Here is a 21,195-nt window from a genome sequence, read left to right as displayed (position 1 = left end):
TACTTAGGATTTGGAGAAAATATTATAAAAGTGATTTTAAAGTACCATTATGGGCTATACCCTGGCATGCGATAGAAGGAATAAAAAGAGGTGTTAAAATGGACATGGTCTCTTATAGACAGCTACTCAGATGGGATGGACAAAATTGGCAATTAAAATTACGGGAGGAGTTAGCACAAGAAAATATTATTTATTCTTGGTTTCAATATAGGCAATTAGCAGATAGATGGAAGGTGGATTGCAAGGTGGGCTTTCTTAGAGAAGATGAAAATCTTATTAAGCAAGTGAAGGATCAAAGACAAGCCCATATTAAGAGAATTTATGGGGTGCTAGTTGAATTGGACTCAGAAACGGAATTAATTAAAGATTGTATGATTAGATGGGCCCAAAACTTTGGTGAATCAGTCCCATTGTATACATGGGAAACCATTTGGGTAAGAAATGTCAAATTTACACAGGCACAGAATTTAAGGGAGAATTTTTATAAAATGTTTTATAGATGGCACCTTGACCCACAAAAAATGTCTTTCATGTACCCGGACTTACAGCCTAAATGTTGGGAGATGTGGTTGCTTGGATGCCACCTATTACCACATTTGGTGGTCGTGCAGAGAGATAAAAGCATTTTGGATTAAGATATGGTGGAATATTCAGAGAATTTTTAGAAGGAGGGTAAAATTTACTCCGCAGTTATTTTTGTTGGGTATAGTTACTGATTGTGATACAAAGGAGGTTATATTGATGTTAAATTTGATTACAGCCGCAAGGCTGTTAGTAGGACAATATTGGAAGAAGGAATCCTTGCCTACATTGCAGGAATGGTTTTTTAAAGTGTCCTATTTGGCGGAAATGGCAAAGATTTCGGCTTTCTTAAAGGAACAAACGCAAGAGAAATTTCTTGCTGTTTGGGATAAATGGATAGAATTTATACAATTTAAATTGGATATAAAAAAATATCATATTGCTTTTTCATAATTCTTATTTCTATATACATATACATATATTTCAGTCTTATTTTTTTTCTTTTTTATATATAATTTTTTTAATTCTTTTTTAATTAAGCCTACATTCTGCTCTGGGAAGCTCAGGGGGGGGAAGGGGGGTGTTTTGGGGGGGGATGGGGAAGGGGATGTTATGTTTAGTTTTTTGTATATGTTGTTTTCTGTTTTTGTATTGTTATATTTTTTTCTGTTTTTTTGTAAAAACTTATAAAAATTTTCAATAAAAAAAAAGAAAATAAGAGGAAAAGATAATGAATCAGATTATATCTTATTTGATATCAGCAGAAGTAACAGATGTTGTATGGAAAATATGAGAAAAATTTTGGTATAGCAAAAAGGGTGAGATCTATTTTTTTTTCTAGTGTTGTTGGCATTATAGTTTCTTGTTTTCTTTACAATTGAATGAGAAAAGACAATAAGCAAACATACAAATTAGCTGCTGGATTCAATTCGAGTGAAATTAATTCTGTATACTTGTATCATCTCATAGCACAGGCAATTCCATTCCATTAGCATTTGGTTGGGTTATCAATCAACTTTTTTTCCTATTTTTGACTGATGGTCCCATTAAAATCATAGACCAGTGGTATCAAACTTCCAGCCCGAGGGCTGGATGCATCATAGCAAAACCGTGCCCACCCCATTGCTGGCAATGGCAAAAAAGTCATGATACGTTGTGACATGTCACGTGATGTTGCAAGTTGACACCCCTGATCTAGACTTTTTCTAAAATAATCTGTCTTCAACATGTTTTTAAAATCTCTCAGTTGGCCATTCACTGCTCTTACAATTGACTCTATATACTTTGCTGCTGGTGGTTCTTTTCTTCCACTTCCACTTTTTCTAGCCTTATTAACTTCTCAAAACAACTGGGCCTTTGCATAGAATATCCAAAATACGATAATTTGGGCCCAATCATTTGTGCTTCATGTGAAAATATTGGGCTGATTTGTTTTCTGAGTCTTTTGTTATTTTGTTTGTTTTCTGAACAGTTTTCTCCAACTCCTACAGTCACGTCTTTTTTTATCTTGCTTCTTCAGAGTTCAATTTTCACAGCCATAGAGTATCACAGAGAAACCTATAGCCTTTCTGTAGTCAATTAAGCACATACTGATTTTCTGGTATTCTTTGGCTTTCTTAATTACCCACTTGAACATCTGGCATTTCCCTTTCTATGTATGGCTCTAATCTGCATTGGATGATCCTAAGGATTATTAGCTAAGAACCTATCATTCCCTATAGTTTGTGGTCTGCCATGTGTGGAATAAAAATGGTTTTGAGCAGCTTTTCCTAAACTAAGTACAAATTTCTTTGGCACAATATGAGTATATGAATAATTGCAAATACATGTAATCAGTGCTTTTTTTGTAAAAAAAAAAAAAAAGGTGCTGGAACTCACACATGTCATACAACCCACCTTGCCTACCCTACAAGGTTCCATCCAAAAAAGGTGCCGGAACTCCGTTCTGGGCGTTCTATGACAAAAAAACCCTGCGTGTAATAGTAACATGTAAACCAGGGGTGTCAAACTGACAGTTTGCACCCCATTGCTGGCAATGGAAAAAAGTCGTGATGTGTCATTGCAAGTTTCACACCCCTGATGTAAACTGTCAGCAGCAAGGTGGTCGTTCAAAAACTTTAAAAAATATGAATTGAAATATGAATTAGAAGTCAATTAAAAAGCACAAGAAAATAGAAAGATCTTCACCTGGTTTTAAATTAATTTTATAAATGAGTTGCCAGAAGGTCTCTTGTGGATAGGCATAAAGATAGGCAAACAGTCTTTGCTGCCTTCCTGTCATCTAGAATATTTTAGTGGGAAATATTAAGTATAATATTTTATAATAAGTTTTATAATAAGCATTTGAGAAATTTTGTGTGGCCATTGGTAAAAGTGGTTAGGCAGGATTCTGATTATTGGGGACAGAGACTTCCCTGTGGCGACTTTTTATTTTGAAGATAGCTTCATCACGCCAAACTGCAGGAATCCTTTTAGTTAAAACTTACCTAAAACATGCCTTCTCTGAGTTTAATCTGAGCATAATTATCTGTTTGGTAATATGTATATAACATTTTATACTTGATATATACTTGAATGTATTTTCAGACAATGTATTTTAGAGGCAATTGATAAATCTGAAAAATTTAGGATTCTGTTTATTTACCAATCAAACTATTGTTGCTTTTTCAGATATGTTGTAAACCTGAAAATCATATTGCCATACCTAAAGAGGTTCATGATTCTGGCTAAACTAATTGACAAAAGTAAATTAAAGGGTACTTTCTTAACTAGTTCTTCAGTCCCTAAAGGTATGGTGCTATAGACCCATTTGATTAAGTTTCTTATTCAATGGGAGTTGCTTCTGACTAAGAATGTGTGCAATTACACTGTAAATGCTATATCTTACAACATGGTGTATTGATTGTGGAGTAATTTGCTGGCAAATATCCTGGCTCACTCAGGAAGCTTTGCTGTGAAAAGAACAGCTTGACAACTAGGAAAGTGGCGAACCTTGTTTCTTATACACAAGAGAACAGGTCCTTGATTGTCACAGATCAACAGACACAGTGATGGTACAATTGTTGTACAGTGGAAGGAGTAGATCTCGCACCACACATTTTGTTGCATTTATTCCAACTAAACAGCTGTTGCCTCTAGTTACATTGACCTATCTGAAATGCTGGCAGCAAGCTCTGCTTTATGCACTATTTAATAGATAGATTACTAATATTAATCATAAAGAAATGCTCAGGCATTGCTTCCAGAATAGTTGACATTTGGTGCTTTGCCTACAAACCTTATTAATGCTTATTTTTTAATCTCACAGTATAACTCATAGGCATATGTGAAATAAAATGTTCCATTCTGGAGTCTTTCCCACCTGTATCTTCAGTTTTGCTATATATATTCTGTCTGACAGTAAAAAATAATGCAAACAATCTCTTCAGGCCTATATTAAATACATAATAAAGGGATACATGATTCAAATCTTATATTTATCACTGGTAAAATAAATAAACCTGTGAGAATGAATAAAATTTGGTTTCATTCAAAGAGAAGGGAGAATTTGCAAGTGATAAAGTTCATTTTACATTTAAAATGATGCTATAAAGAATATATAAAGCATGTTTTATATAACGTAGATATTAAAGTGTATTTATTGATGTTTATGGACTATATGGACGTCTTTTTATTCTGAATCCCATGCTGAAAGTATTCAATGTCATTTGCTTATTTAAAAACACAGCCTAATAGAAAATATTAGACAAAACTATATTTTAAAATGGCCACACACTGACAGTGTTAACTCTGTGTACCATGTTTAAGGCCGTATATAGATATGACATCAAAAACCAAATAACTACATTTTTTCCAGTCAAACGTTCAGACTGAAACTATGACCAACAGGCTGGTAATATTCCATAGTTTTGTAAAAAAAAACAACAGCCTTTGTAAACCAAAAATTATAGAGATAGCACATTGATTTTTGCAGTGAAAAGAATTCTTGAAGTAAAATAGTAATATTTTTATTTATGGCCAAAAGACCCAAATAAAATAAAATAGTAAGATAGTATTAGGCATATACAACTCAATACTCTCCATCACCTTAATAAAAGCTGCATACATGTCTTTCACTCCACAAGAAATATGGACAAATAGACTGCAATTACAAAGCCTATTTTGAAGAAACCTATAACTTATTTTGGTTGCTACTGATAGAACACATATTAGCAAGTAAGAATCTTTTTTTAAAAAGTGAAAAAAATTTAAAAAATAAAAATTTATAACTATCATTGAAATAAAAATTAAATCACTACTGAGCATAATCCAAAGCTAATTATATATTTAAAAGGTATTGCTACTACTTAATTGGCATTGAATTTAAGAATTAGATTCCCATTTGTAATTAGCAGCAAAGTATAGCTTGTATGTTCTTAGTAAAGTAATATTTGTTTTCTACTTAAAAATGTATTTACACATGCACAATGATATTTTGAAAACACAAGGTTTTGGATTTAGAATTGATTTTTGTATTTGGACTGATTGTTTGCATTTTCAAAGCCATGTAAAACCTGCTGAGTAAAATGGATCCATTTGTTTCCATTTGTCCAACATTTAAATAGCTTGTTATTTTGTATCTTGTGCACACATTAGTTAAATAATAAATAATAAATTAGTACAGTAGTATCTACTCCTGAAAGTAAAACTTGATCCTCAGTGGCAAAGATTCTACTCTTTTATTTAGCAGAGACCCCATAAAGTAGAAAAAGGAAGTGCTTCTTCCAGCTGTGGGATCAGAGATCCATAGTCCTACTATGAAGAAGAAGAGAAGATGACACAAAGAATTTGCGAATGATGAGGCTCATTCTGGCAGCAGGAATATCTTCTCAGGAAATGTTAGAACTCAAATCATAGGTATCAGACAAGTGTCAATGAAATAAAAAGATACTGCTTTGATACATTGCAAATGTTCTCTGTGATTTAAAACAAAATGCAAAATCTCATTTCATATTATTGAGTAGCTTAAAAGAAATAAATCAATTAAAATAAGCCAATTATTCTAAGGTTGGACTTGGTATAATAAACAACGTATCTTTCAACATTTTAAGGTCAGTTAGAAAGGCTTTTAAATTCTGATTTATCTTTGCCAACTAAACAGAAACAGTTACAGTTTGTTGGGTTAACATTTTCATTAAAGAAAATCCAGAAGCAAAAGATAATGTAAGGGAAATAATTCTGAGAGTCAATTTTGCAAAAGTAGCCCATATATAGAACATAGCTATAAATATAAATCATGGTCTATATTGTCTCAGGATACAAGAAATACAAAACAAGCTCTGCTTCCAGGCTCTAAATACTGTTTGCAATCATTATTCATGGACGTAACACATTTTTTTTGCTTTCTTCAAGAGAATTATTTTTGCATTTTATATCTAGGTCATTAGTTCTACAAGCAAGATGTTACCATTAGTCTGTCATGACTGGATTTATTTAACAGCTTTATTTTGAGGTAGTGGACAAATTTATGAATACCTTACAGTAGATAAAACAAAACTACAACATTACTTTTTTCTTTGGGCACTTTGGTTTGTCATTAGTGTGAAGTCTCATTATGTTACATGTATTTAGCTAGGTAGTGTGTGCCTGCCGTCTGTCTCTTTCTAAGAATATGTAGCTTACAAGTGTAAATTTAAGCTGCAAATAGGCAATGGCATAAATAGACTAATCTAATAAAGAATTATGGTGAAAGAATGGTGTGCAGAGTAGTGAATGAGACAAGAGTTGCCATTGTAGCTGTAACTATGATATTTGCTGATCCTCCTGAGTCAGCATGAACTAGAAGTCAACCCTGGTTCCTCCTGGAGAAAATGCCATTGGATGGTGGCTTTTCTGGCCAGGTTTTTGTAAGTAAAGGAGTAAGAGAGTAAATACACATATCATTTCTGTATTGCAAAATCTGGACAACAGATAGATTTTTGCTGTTATCTGGAAGCCATTCAGATTTTTATGGCCTACATATGTCATGCCAAAAACAGAAGTATTTTTACATTGTCCAATGGGATATCTTTTGAAGGAAGATGGGAGAAAGAGAGACTGAGAGAGAGAGGATGGTGCAGAGACAATTCTATAATAGCTGAGTAAGAATAAATGCTATTTAACATGATGATCTTTGTTCTGTATAAGCAGAAACACAATGCATTGGGATAATTTAACAAGCATGTATATACAGAAGGGGAAATATCACATTATCTATTTGCTAGCTTCAAAATGGACTTTTAAATACTATATTATCCAGTTATATGGGAAAAGGTATGTACAGGCAATTTGAATTTTTTATCTCATGGGTATAGTATTATTTTCAGGAGGGTAGGTTTCCTCCCATCTTAAACTGATCCTTCGAACACTATCTCAGAAAAAAGTCTCAAGAGATACTTAAGTGCGCTCAAAAGTCTGGTATTTCCATATAAACTCACAGAAATAAAACTTTTATCATGGTGTAAATGATTCCTGAAATTAAATTTGTGAATTAGAATATGAAATTTAGCCCAGTTGAATGGTGCCGTTTTAAATAATGGCAGTTTATAGTTCTAAATGTAGGATTTAAAAATAATAATAACAATGGTTTCCTTCCTTGTAAAACATTTTTCTAACTTGAGTTATTGAAATTACTGCCATTTAACTCCTGCTCTGAACAGATACAGAGTCTTCAGTAGTTATATACCTTAAAAATTGGGGAAAACCCTGCCCATATGGAAGATAGTTGCAATACATGCTAGCGAGGGTGAGATGATGGAGGATCCTTGTTTTTATACTGCAGTGTGTTCTTTATGGCAAAAACAATCTGAAACTCTTCAGAATTCTATATTGCCATCAAACAAGGAACCTAGAGTATTAGTCAGTACATTGTACTATAATTGTTATTTATATGTTGCTAATTGTTTTCCAAACACAGTTTCAGTTTGAACCTGAAAAGTCTAAGTGGCTTAGACATGACTTCCTCATTATGTCCATATAGAGACATTTAAGATTTACAGAAAAGAGCTTTAAAGATCCCCTCTCCCCTAAATGGTTTAAGAAATCTATTTCGAGAACACACAGAAGAGAGCCTTTCCCCATATGTCTTTATGCTATGAAATTCACTTTCTTGTGAGTTGCATTTAGCCTTTTTCTTTCAGAAAATGAATTAATAAGTTTTATATTTCCAAATATTCTCCTTGCTATTTTGCTGTGGGTGGAAAGGTGAGTGGAGAGAGCATTGAACCATCCTTCTAGCTGCATAGCAATGTCTCATTCCAGCTATTTATTCTTATGTTGGAGAAGATTTACCACCTACCAAGTAGATCTTAGAACTTGCCCTATTCTGTAATAGGCAGCTAAACAAAACTAATTCTTCACCCACTTGGTATCTGCAGAATGTCAGGAAGATGCACTCTTCAAGGTGATATATTCATTCCCCTTTGGGGATAGTGACTAGAAAACTAAATCCAAGCAAATTGTGATTCTCCGTTAATCATTTCATAAATAATACAATTGTATCTACTCTTATAAACTTGATGGGCAAAATCCAATAAGATGAGAGAGGTAGCTTCTTGTGATATTACCTAGAAAGTTTTTGAGCCTTTAGAACAGTGGTTCTCAACCTGTGGGTTGGGACCCCATTTGGGGTCGAACGACCATTTCACGGGGGTTGCCAAACAATGCAGTCTGCCATTTTTTTCCCCCTTTTCCTTAGCTGTGCTACTCCCTTTTATTCTATTGGCTTTTGAAAGCCAATAGAATAGACTCTCTTGAATAGAGTCTAATTCTATTGACTTTCAAAAGCCAATAGGAATTGTCCAGACTCTCTCTGCCCTGCTGAGCCCGCCAAAAGTCCCATTCTGCTAACGGTGCTGCACCAGTTGAGTAGTCCTCGACTTACGACCGGTTGATTAGTCCTCGACTTACGACCGGTTGGGGGTCGCGGCATTAAAAAGGTTGAGAACCACTGCTTTAGAACCTCCAGAAGTGGACAGTTTTCTCTGTAATATTAAATCTGCTGCTTGTGTACTTTGCTCTCTACACTTCCTGGTTAGTCAAAATAGCTAGCAAGGGAACAAAGAGCAGATCCAGGCAATAGTTTCATTCTCCAGTGGGAGGAGAAACAATCAGCAACTTTGAAAGATGTGCTGATTTTTCTCCTTTATTTGTTCTCAAGGTCATTTTTTATTCTTCCAGGGGTTTGTAAGTACTACAGCCCCCACTGCATCTTTACTGTTCTTCTGGAATATGGATATGCAGTTATATTTTTCTTGTAATTATCCCTGAAATTGATCCTAGAATGTGAGGGTGAGGTCTGAGGGTAATACTAGTGGTGAAATTGCTGGACTTCTCATTAATTTTAAAGTTTTCCATGTTTTTATCAAACTGTGTCTTGTAATGTGTCCTTTTAGATTTTTATCTTCTTTTCCTTTATTAAACTATAATTACTTGTCAAATCCATTAATTAAACCAACTCCTTCTCATATTCTCATACATTCTACTGTTTGAGAATTTTATTCATTCCGTTATCCATCATAAGTAACTTGCACAGCAACAATATGTAGTGCTACCCCCAAAAGGGCTACTGGAGCCCAGGTTCTCCTGCCTCTCTTGGTATGGCTGCCAGTCCACAGTGGTCCCTCACTTAGGTACCTCTGATTGGCTGGCACATGTGATGAGATGGTGGTCAGTCTCTTTCAGCAGGCAGGTCACATGCAAGGAAAGTATTCAGATGGCCGGTCAGCTCTTCTTCTCTCTCCCTCTCTCTCTCTTCCCCCCCCCCCCGAAGCCTCCCCTATCCTATCCCCTTTCCTCTCTCAGGCTTGCCCACAGAAGCCTCTCCTCTTCTATCCCCTTCTCTCCCTCAGGCTTGTCCCACAGAAGCCTCTCCTCTTCTATCCCCTTCTCTCCCTCAGTCTTGCCCCACAGAAGCTTCTCCTATCCTATCCCCTTTCCTCTCTCAGGCTTGCCCAACACAAGCCTTTCCTATCCCCTTTCCTCTCTCAGGCTTGCCCCACAGAAGCTTTTCCTATCCTATCCCCTTTCCTTTCCCAGGCTTGCCTCACAGAAGCTTCTCCTATCCTATCCCCTTTCCTCTCTCAGGCTTGTCCCACAGAAGCCTCTCCTATCCCCTTTCCTTTCTCAGATTTGCCCCACAGAAACCTCTCCTCTTCTATCCCCTTCTCCCCCTCCGGCTTGCCCCATAGAAGTGTTCCCCATTCTATCCCTTTCTCTCCCTCAGGCTTGCCAAATAGAAGCCTCTCCCATTCCTCCCTATCGTCTCCTCTCCCAGGTTTATCCTCCCCCCCAACCTGGGCCTCAGCAGAGCCTCCACTCCTCTCTGCCTTCTCACTGACTCCTCCCCCAGGCATCTCTCAGCACTGCCTCTTCAGCTCACCCTACCCCTGCTACAAATATGTAAAATTTGGAAAAGTAAGACCAACTGTTTCTCCAGTACAGGAGATGGATAATCCACCAATGGGTTTTCTTTGTCTGCCTGCTCTTGAGACCAAGTAGCCAAATTTGACACGCCCCCTCTTGCCCGGGGCTCCATTCTTAACTTGGTCTCAGCTCTGAGGACTCGTGTTGGCTTGGCTCTCAGCTATTTCAGGTCAGACAAGAAATTTATTGGTGGATTATCTTTAGATAATTGGCTATCTTTAAATTTAATTACTCTCCCTGACAAAATTCCCCATAGATACTGGGATCCTTTTGGATCTCAACTCATTTAAAGGTAGGGTGTGGGGGGAAGAATCCCTTCCAGTTTTCCATCAGTTCCCAGGGCTCTGGATGGGGGGGGGGAAAGAAGGCACTAGCAGAGGCTGCTTGCTGTGCTTTCTCCCCAGCCTTCCCAGCTTTTTACCCCAATTTGGGGTAAAATAGCAAGCTCCACACCCGGACTCAAATTTGAGTCCGGATCATCGGAGCTTGCTTGAGCAGCCCAGGGAAGCCGCAGGCGCCATTTTAACTGCCCTTTAGGCAGCGTGGGCCCCTGCAAACACTGGGAACTCCGGAGAATGAGATAGAGCGTTTCTGAGAAGAAACGCTCCGTTTTTGCCCCAAATTCTCCGGATTCAAGCCCAGTAACAGGGAACGAAGCTCCAGACCCTGCCGGCTGTTGGGGAAAGCAATTTAAGGGCATTTTTGCAGATCGGGGGGGGGGTAGCCTTCCCTTAACTGGCCCCAACCACACTCAGCGCCCAAATACCTTTTGAGGCCCTAGAACAAACGAGGCCTGCCCTGACTGATGAGGCCCATTGGGCCTAACGAAGCCTGCTGCAGGAGGCGTGCAAACCAGAAGGCCACGTGGGCTCAGAGAGGCCCAGCTAGGCCAATAAAATAAATAAATAAATAAATATAAAATAATAATAATAATAATAATAATAATAATAATAATAATAATAATAATAATAAAATTTAAAAAAAATTTACAGCAGGGCACAAGGAACAGGGGGAGGGGAACCCTGGACATCCCTTCTACTTGGTAGTCGCCATCTTGAATATTTTTATTGAACTATTCAGGCCTCTAGTCCTAATTGAGGTAGCCTCAAATTTTATTTTTTTTTTCTCTTACTGGTGCACATTGCCTGGTCATCTAAGGCCTCTGGGAGGAACCCAGAGAGTGGCTCCAAACGTGCCTTCGGTATCTGTCTCAATTAACGTGACAGTAGGCCAGAGAGAATTTTTTATTGGTCAAGTACCGTGACCGCAGCCCAGAGAGAATTTTTTATTGGTCGGGTGACCAGGGGAGCAGTCTTGGTATTTGCTCCAATCTCGCTTCCGCCAACTACTTGCCTGCCAGAGCTCCTTTTCTCAGCGATTGTTTCTGAGATTGCTCTAACGGGATAGAAGGATCCCCGTTGCCTCAGTCCATGGGCATGACCTCTCCACCTCCCAATTACAGCTGCAATGCGCCTTCGGGCCAGAAGGTGGCAGGCAAGTGCAAAAACAAGACAAAGCATACGCTTAAGAAGCCCTCCAAGTTGGCGGAAAAGCAAGCCAGCCATAGGCACCAGGCCCTGGAGAACTCCTTCTCCAGGGCGCAGAGGCAGGCCCAATTGGATTTGGATCAAATGGCGACCACCGAGATGGAATTACCATTGGGCCCATCAACATCAACTCAGGGAGTATGGTCCATTCCGGAGACACCACTACCACCTGGCCTGCCCCGCACACCGGCCCAACAAACAGCCACTGTCACGGGTGCTATCACGGAATCCAGCATGTCACCCTCGGCCTCTGCACTCAGAGGTCACGATATAGGGGACATTTTTTCAGACAGACATCTGGAAGCCTTATTAACAAAAGTGGTGGACCGCGCTCTATCGCAGCGCTCCGTCCAATACGACCAGGGAGCGGCCACACTATCCCCTGAACTCCCCATAGAGATCCAGGCTATTCAGGAGCCCACATCTCCAGCCCATTTCTCCATGAGTGGTTACTCCTCTCCTCAAGAGGAGGAGCCACTGGAAATTACCTTGTCAGAGGATGAGGAACTCCCCCCTGAACCATCCCCATCCCCTATTTAATCCCAACCTATTCCTCACAATCCTTCGCAAGGCCACGTCCACCACGAACATAGGGGCTGAACAGTTCCCTCAACCGCAAGTGACAACGGGCACCATGTCCAGGCTGATATTTTTTGCAAAAGTGACAACGGAACACCACGTGCCTTGTCCTGACATGTTTCTGCAAGAGATCAAGAAACAATGGGCCTCCCCTTCCTCCCTCAGGTCGGTGAGTAGCACGGACAAGAGGATGTACAGTACATCCTCAGATCTCAAGGAGGCACTAGAGATACCCAAGGTGGATGAAGCCTGGACCCCCTTGGTTTCCCAGACAGCCATTGTGGGGGACCTCATGGAGATCCTCAAAGCTGATGACAAAAGGTGGGAGCAAACCTTCCGCAAAACTCATCAGTCAGCGGCATGGGCCACCAAAGCGGCCACTTCAGCCTCCTTCTTTGTTCAGACCACCCTTCTGTGGCTACAACAACTACAGGCCAGGGTTCCTGCTGAGGACTTGCGGACTCACCAGGACCTGGCCAAGATGGTGGCAGCCACGGAATATGCTGCGGATGCAACACTCCAATCGGCCATCTTCTCCTCTAGATCCATAGCATCCAATATAATCGCCAGAAGGATGCTGTGGCTAAAACACTGGCAGGCTGACACCAAGGTTAAGTGGTGCCTAGCGACAGCCCCCTATTTAGGCCCTGGCTCCTTATCTTGTCGAGAATAAGGACAAACGTAAGGTCATGGCTCACTTAAACAAAAAATCTGACAGATGCCCTTATTTTCGAAGGCAGCCTTTTCGCCAAACGACAACCACGCCTCTCAATCAGAACGCAAAACCATATACGCCCAGACAGGACAGACCATATGACCATCCCTATGACAGAACAGGGTTCAGGTCCAGGCAACAGAATCAGACCAAGCGGCCCTTTCGTGGAACGGGCCGCCCCTACCGGAAGAACAAATGACCCCTACCCCGACCTCCCCATTGGAGGAAGACTGGCCCACTTTTTCCATCAGTGGGAACAAACCTCCACGGACAACTGGGTACTGCAGACCATTCAGTCCGGGTTGTCCCTGGAGTTTCTAGTCATACCTCCAGACCGATTCAACAGTTGTTCAGTTTCCAAGGATTCCATAAAACACAAACTTATGCAGGAGGCCATCCAACACCTGTTGGATATTCAAGCCATAGAACCGGTTCAACCAGAATACAGAGGCAAGGGATTTTACTCCATCCTCTTCGTAGTCCCCAAGACCTCAGGAGGATGGAGGGCAATCCTGGATCTCAAAAATCTCAACCATTACATAACATACAAGAAATTCAAGATGAAATCCCTCCAATCCATCCTGGGAGCCATCAGGCAGGGCGATTTCCTGGCATCGATAGATCTCACGGAAGCCTACCTTCACATTCCCATCCATCCATCTCACCGCAGATTCCTACACTTCTGTTATGGAGGCAAACACTTTCAGTATAGGGCCCTTCCCTTCGGTCTCTCTTCAGCACCCAGGGTGTTTACAAAAATTCTGGCGGTAGTAGCCGCCGAACTCAGAAAAATCCCAATACGCGTCCAATGCTACCTGGACGACATCTTGATCCAGGCAACATCCCTTCAGGCGGCTCAGGCGGACGTAAGAACCACCATTCGCATCCTTCAGCAGCATGGGTTCTCAGTAAACTTCCAGAAGAGCCAGACAGTTCCCTCACCCAGGCTACTGCATCTGGGGGCCATCATAGACACATCCAACTGCATGGTCTATCTCTCCCAGGAGCGAGTGGTCAGCATCAGGGAACTGGCTTGCCAGGTATACAAACAACACACAGTTCCCCTGGTCACACTATCCCAGTTGCTAGGCAAGATGGTATCCTGCATAGCCATAGTCTCCTGGGCCAGGCTTCATCTGCGGGACCTACAATGGTTCCTTCTTCCATTCCAACGACAGAACACCAGCGCATCCAACCGCCTAGTCAGGGTTACAGTGCACATTCGCAGGGCGCTCCGTTGGTGGTGCTCTCCGGCGGTGACCAAGGGGTCACCCTTCAAAGAACCAGACAGGGTTACCATCACTACAGATGCCAGTCTGTACGGTTGGGGAGCCCACCTCCTCTCTCACTTCGCACAGGGACGTTGGTCCGCTGCGGATCTGAGGAACAACATCAACTGGCTAGAGCTCAAGGCAATCCATCTAGCCCTATGGCACTTCAAACACAGAATCAAGTGTCGCCATATCCTCGTCTTTACAGACAACATGGCAGCCAAGGCACACATCGTCAGGGGGGCACCAGGTCCAAGGCCCTCATGACAGAGGCACGGCTCCTCTTCGCCTGGGTAGAGACTAGCCTGGAGTCGCTAAGGGCGGAACATATTTTGGTGGTCAACAACCAACAAGCGGACTTCCTGAGTCGTGCCACAGTGGACCCTTCGGAGTGGGGGCCGCACCCGGACCTGTTCCTAAACATCTCCCGCAGGTTCAGCCAGCCGATCCTTGACCTGTTCGCATCGTCGGACAATGCTCAACTCCCCAGGTTCTACTCCCGCTACTTCAGTCCAGGGGCGGAGGGGACAGACGCATTAAGAGTTCAGTGGCCTCAAGGCCTACTTTACACCTTTCCCCCACTTCCGCTCATACCGGTGGCCATCCTCAAGTTGATACACGAGCGGCCGGAGGTGATTTTTGTGGCACCACACTGGCCACAGAGACCGTGGTTCGCAGACCTGATGAACCTGTCTCAATCACCCCCGTGGAAAATCTCCTTTCACCGAGTGTCCCTACACTAGGGAACCATCTGCCATCCAGACCCTCAATGGTTACAACTGACCGTCTGGCACTTGAACGCCGCATAATGGCGCAGGAATTGTTCTCCCCTCACGCCATCACCATGATTCAGGCTGCACGCCGTCCAGCAACCAACGGCATCTGTGATTCCACTTGGAAAAGTTTTTGCCCTTGGTGTAGGAGGCGACAGTTTGACATCTCCAAACTGACCATCTCTCAAATAGTAGATTACCTTTTGGATAGTCTGGATAGAGGCCTCACCCCGGCGACTATCCGCAGACAGGTGGCAGCCTTGTCCACTCTTCTAATGTGTGCGGACTCGGTTCCCTTAGCTCACCATCCCAGGGTTCGCGCCTTTATCAAGGGTGCGTGTAACAACAGACCCCCAGTGGTACACAGATACCCATCTTGGGAATTGCTGAGAGTACTTCGCGCTCTCGTAGGACCGCCCTTTGAACCACTGGCGACCATGACCTTACGACACCTGTCTCTAAAGGTGGCATTCCTGATTGCCATCACATCGGCTAGGCGAATTTCTGAGCTGGCCGCACTGTCGGTCAGGAATGACCTCTGCACCTTCCACAGCGATAGGGTGGCCCTTAGGCTAGATCCTTCCTTCATCCTGAAGGTGAATTCTCTGTTTCACAGGGCACAAGAAATTGTTCTCCCAAATTTTTGCCCGAATCCAACACATGATCAGGAGCGGCAGTGGCATACATTGGACATCCGCAGGGCATTGCGACATTACATAAAACGTACAGAGCCTTTCCGCAAGTCAGAGACCTTCTTTGTGTCCTTCCGACCGGGCACTCTGGGGCGGAAAGTTTCTGCCGGTACCATTGGAAGGTGGATCTGGAACTGTATCGCCGAGGTGTACCAAGCCTCGTCTCTGCCGTCCCCAAGCCATCTCACTGCCCATTCTACTCGAAGTGCTGCAACATCGGCGGCATGGGCCATTCAGGCGTCCATCGAGGACATTTGTAGGGCTGCGACATGGTCCTCGCCTTCCCTGTTCATGCGCCACTACAAGATCGATCGCTTTACTTCGGCGGATGCCTCCTTTAGTAGGAGGGTCCTCCAGCAAGTGATCTGCAAGGACACTCTTCCGGCCTTATCTGTCTCCCACCCATCGGGACAGTGAGGCTTTGATATGTCCCATTGGTGGATTATCCATCTCCTGTACTGGAGAAGGGGCGTTGGTCTTACCTGAACGCCTTTTCTCAGTACGGAGATGGAGAATCCACATCCACCCTAAGGTCAATTAGGCCGTTTTTAGAGAACTGAGAGCCAATACCTCGCCAACCTTCAGCCACTTCGCCCTTGTTAAGAATGGAGCCCTGGGTAAGAGGGGGCATGTCAAATTTGGCTACTTGGTCTCAAGAGCAGGCAGACAAAGAAAACCCATTGGTGGATTCTCCATCTCCGTACTGAGAAAAGGCGTTGAGGTAAGACCAACGCCCCTTCTTTTGAGTTTTAAATTTAAATTTAAGATTTAGATTTTTACTTTAGGTTCTCCCCATTCCATATAAATCTGTTGATTATACTTTTCCAATCTTGCAGTGTTTTATCTGAAATTGGCAGCATTTGAAATGGAAAATTTATATTAGGCAGTATATTCATTTTAACTATTACTAATCCTAACCAGGAAAGTTTTAGATTTTCTACCTTTCAAATTATTTTTTTAAAATCCGTCCATAATTTATAATATTTGTCTTGGAATATAATTTTATTGCTACCTGTCAGATACAGTCCTAATATGTCACTGAATCTTTTGTTACCTGGCAACCAGATTTTTTCTTCACAAAGTCTCCTTATTGAGTTAAAAATGTGTTTTGTTATTTTGTTTGTGTTTTTGCATTGATATTTTGTATCCCAAAATTCACCAAAACCTTTGTTTTTATTAAATCAGTCTTTTTTTCAATTACCTTTGATTTTTCCAGTCATCAGGGCCTTCTCCAATGATTTTTGTATTAAATGTCCATTCAGCTTTAAGTTCATTATTAGTGTTTCCAGGGACTTGTTTGATTTTATTCTGGAGAGGATGGGGTCATGGGGGAGGTGAGGCTGGGACAATGCCATGTGTGCCCACAGAGAGGGCTCCGAGTGCCGCCTCTGGCACCCGTGCCATAGGTTCTCCACCATGTCCTAGGCCAGGGGTAGGCAACCTCGGCTCTTTTATGACTCGTGGACTTCAACTCCCAGAATTCCTGAGCCAGCTTGGCTGGCTCAGGAATTCTGGGAGTTGAAGTCCATGAGTCATAAAAGAGCCGAGGTTGCCTACCCCTGGCCTAGGCTGATCTTTGGTGTAATCTTCTTAATGTGTAGAGAATGCCTGCTTGATGTTTAGTAGGTTTGAACCTCTAACACGTTGGCATTAGTTGGCAATTTCTTTCTAAATTAAATGTGCTGTCCTTTATACTTTGATCTTCTATGTCTATGTATTTGACTAAATGCTGTATAAGCAAGGCACAAGTTAGTTAAAGTTGATCTCTGAGAGTGGCTTGAGCATCAAATTCCAATTAAAACTGAATATTAACTTTTCATTGAAATCTCTTTACTCTGTATTTATCGTGTTTTAGGAGAAAAGTATAGGTTTTCACAATCAAATTAATTTTTAAAAAATTAGCTGGGCAGAAAAATATAGCTTTAATGTAAAGTAATGCTTTAATATTTTGTTCGTACATTTTTAAGTTGTATGTGCTTTTTGATTCTTTTGAATATGAACAATCAATTTTTACATTAAAAACTGTTACAAAAAATGAAATTAGACAAATTCAGAGTAAATTCCTGAAAAGGGTAATTCAGTTCTGCAAAGTTGCTAAGCAGTAGGAGGCACAAATTGTGAGATAAATGATATGAAATCTCAGATTTACAAATACCAGTATGACATTAATATTTTTGGATACTTAGCTATTAGCTTGGACCTTTAATGGAGCTAATTCAGTAGAAATAACACTTTTGGCACACTTCCCAATGTGAAACACCAACATGTATTATGAGATATAAACATCTTTTCTAATCTCCCTCCTTGAAAGCATAATAAAATACCAGAATAATTAAAATCTACAGTATAAAAAAATTAAGCAACACAAGATTTTAGATTAATTTCACTTTTTCCAAATTTAGTATTATTGATCCCAAATGTTATAAAGCCAGTGCTTTTTTTTCTAAAAATATTATATTTTTCTATCTGAAAATCATAACAGAATTATCCAATTTTAGGGTTTTTTTGTTCAGAATGCTAATATAGGTTTATAATAGATTAAGAGATAATAAATACATGTATGGTAAAGATAATTAATGCTCATGAAACATGCAATTCTAACCCGCCCCCTTTTGTAACCTTCATACATAATGGTTTTCCGTTAACTTGAAGTAGGAACACGTGCAAAATGGTTGCTTAGGCTTTAAAATAAAAGTTAATATTATGTTTTTACCATCATCAAATAGTCCCCTAAGATTCTCTTAGATGAACCGTGGAGAGATTTTGGAACCATGATCACTGGTCAGTTGAAAGGAAGGATGATTAAGCATGGAATGTGTTTAATGGTCTGAAGAAATAATTGATCAAGTAACATTTTCTTGTCAACATGTAGAAGATACAGGATCCTTTCTTCAACTTCCTAGATTCTTGTCTGAACTGACTGACCGTCCGTCCATCCATCCATCCATCCATCCATCCATCCATCCATCTATCTATCTATCTATCTATCTATTATAAATGTGTCAATATATGTACACTAAATCATGTTAATTCTTGTCTTGCTAAAGTCATAAAACGTATTTCATACATATTCCAAATATTGTAGCAATAGTTCATACATTACGTAATGTCTGCTCATTGTAGGCAACTATTTTTCAGAACAGCAATTGCAGAGATAGCTAAAATAATTTTGAAATTATTCAGCTAATGATACATAATACTACTATATGCAAAGAACTGATCCTAGGAACTGGTACTTTCTGTACTGTTCTGATTTGGTAAGCTGGCAAATGGGATAGTTCTTGCTAAGCATCAAGTCCTTCAAATATGAGGCATTTAAAAATTGAGCATATTGTTATTTATCAAGCAGTATGAATCATGTAGGAGTAGTGAAGCTTGATAACTAATAGAATATTAAAATATATTGGAAGACATTAAAGAACAGAATTGAGATTTCTTTATCTTCAGAATGATATGAAAGCAAAACTGGATTAAAAATAAGAGAAGTAAGAGAATGGAAAGAGCAAAAAAAAGGAAAGAAATATTACATTTGATACTACTAAAAACTTGCCTAATAATATCTATATTGTACATGACTATATGATTTGCTGTAGGGTGGAAAATGTATACAATGTACTGAGTAGGTTGGGGGCAGAGAGAATGCTGCATGCACCCAATGCTGTATAAAGATATCCTAAGCCTACTATGGTATTGTATTTATCTTATCTGAACTAAGATAAGATGGCCATTATTCTTTTATAGGTTTTCTTTCCAAATAAGGTAAGGCAGATAACACTAAAAGAAAGGAGCTTTCAGTGGTTGATACTTCATTTGTGGAATTCTCCTCCCAAAATGAGTCATCTGGCTCTATTTATACTCCTAGGCATTTAAAAAAAAACATTATAGTGTTTTAGAACTGTATGCTAGTTTCACTCTGTGATTATAAGGTAATAGTGGTCGCTTTTACGCTATCTGCAATATTACGGTGGTTTTTTTTATATGAGTGTGCATAAGTTTATAGACTATGTGTTCTTTGACCTCCCAGATAATACAGAAGCACAATAAATTAAAAATCATATGCAGAAAATTTAAAGTGAATCTTTTTGAAACCAGTTAACCATCCTTATGAGAAAGTGTAGGAATAACATGCAAGGTTATATTTAAATAGATATTGATAGATGACCAAATTTTACTGAATATTTGAGAATAATTCCAAATACCCTTGCATAATAGTTTATTGTGTGCCATATACTGTATGTATATATATATATCAGTTCTAAACTTTCTGAAGCCTGTTTTCTCTTTCAGTGTAGGCTAAACGAGTTTACAGTGGGAAGAGGTCTTTCTTTGATGTGAATTTATAAAAGCAGATCATGAAATTATGCCATACTACTTCACTTTCAAATGTGAGAGCTGTGGACTGAATATGTCTCCTGTTTTCTTTAAGTAAACACTAGAAGAACCATACAAAGGTTAGTGAAAAACTGGCTAGTTTTTGGAGAATTGTATAATAAGTAAAAATAAATACTTTATTTTCAGACATTTTTCTATTCCAAATGGTTTCTTCAAGATAACTTTTGTTATGTTTTTTTTTATGAGTAAAATGTTGGGAAGAGAAAGATCTTGAATAAACCAAGAAATGAGGAATACAAAATACTGCTTTCCTTTGTTTATACCTCATTCTCAGCTAAAATTTGCAGAATAATTAGGAATAATAATTCAAGGTAGCATTTTTGTGCTTTTACCATGTTAAGGCCTAGCTTGGTTCAGAAATACATACATACATACTCACATACATACATAACATATTTGTCTAAGTACGTATGTATTGATGTATATATTTGCATAATGTGTTCTTATGAGCTTTTAAGAATCCTGACTTCATAACAAATTCTAAACCTTTGGGTAAAGTTAGTTTATCTAGCACTGATGTTTTCATGGAGTCAGCTAAAGAAGGACAGATTACTTTATAAAAGAAAGGAGAAAAGGCTTTGTTACTTAGCTAATTTAAAGAAATGAGAGGCAGCATATAGCTGTGATTGATTTAATAGCACTAGATTGTCCTTTTTTCGCTATTCCATCAATTGCCATAGAAACAAAGTAATATATAAAACCTTCAATTGCATAAATGATTTCTCTTTGTATACTTTTTATTTCTGTTCATAACTGCAGATTCAGAATAAGTCAAACCACACAGGGCAAATAATATTTAGTTTACTATGGCTTTGTAGACTATTATTCATAGTCTAATTGGAGGAAAGCTGTCCCTTGTAACATTTGAAATGAAGACTGTTATGTGCAGTATGCTCCATTGTACATCCAATGGAGCACAAATCCAGTGCAACCCTATACAAATCTACTCAGAATAAAATGTCTTTGAGTAAAAGAAAAAGTGCAGAGAAGAGCAACAAAGATGATTAGGAGAATGGAAGCTAAAATATATATAAAAAAACACTGCTGGAATTGGGTATGTCTAGTTTAATGAAAAGAAGGACTAGGGGTGACATGATAGCAATGTTCCAATATCTCATGGGTTGCCTCAAAGAAGAGGGAGTCAACTATTCTCCAAAGCACCTGAAGGCAGGACAAAAAGCAATGGATGTAAACTAATCAAGGAGAGAAGCAACCTAGAATTAAGAAGAAATTTCCTGACAGTTAGAACAATTAATCAGTGGA

The 21,195-nt window shown here is 39.8% G+C and overlaps 1 protein-coding gene across 7 annotated transcripts in view; it reads left to right on the top strand.

Moving 5' to 3' along the window:
- SYT1 (synaptotagmin 1) overlaps positions 1-21,195 on the top strand; it is a 359,166-nt gene that overhangs the window by 32,061 nt on the left and 305,910 nt on the right. For 3 of the 7 annotated variants that reach the window (XM_039355245.1, XM_039355207.1, XM_039355217.1), the window contains exon 2: positions 19,828-19,991. The exons of 3 other annotated variants lie outside the window; for them this stretch is intronic. The gene's annotated coding sequence lies outside the window, so the exon portion shown is untranslated. The remainder of the gene's footprint in view (positions 1-19,827; positions 19,992-21,195) is intronic. One more of the 7 variants, XM_039355234.1, reaches the window with a different exon arrangement.

Source organism: Crotalus tigris, unplaced genomic scaffold, assembly GCF_016545835.1.
Source record: "Crotalus tigris isolate CLP2741 ecotype Arizona unplaced genomic scaffold, ASM1654583v1 scf7180000017571.3126492, whole genome shotgun sequence".
NCBI classification, from domain to species: domain Eukaryota; kingdom Metazoa; phylum Chordata; class Lepidosauria; order Squamata; family Viperidae; genus Crotalus; species Crotalus tigris.
This window is presented reverse-complemented; position numbering and strand designations above follow the sequence as displayed.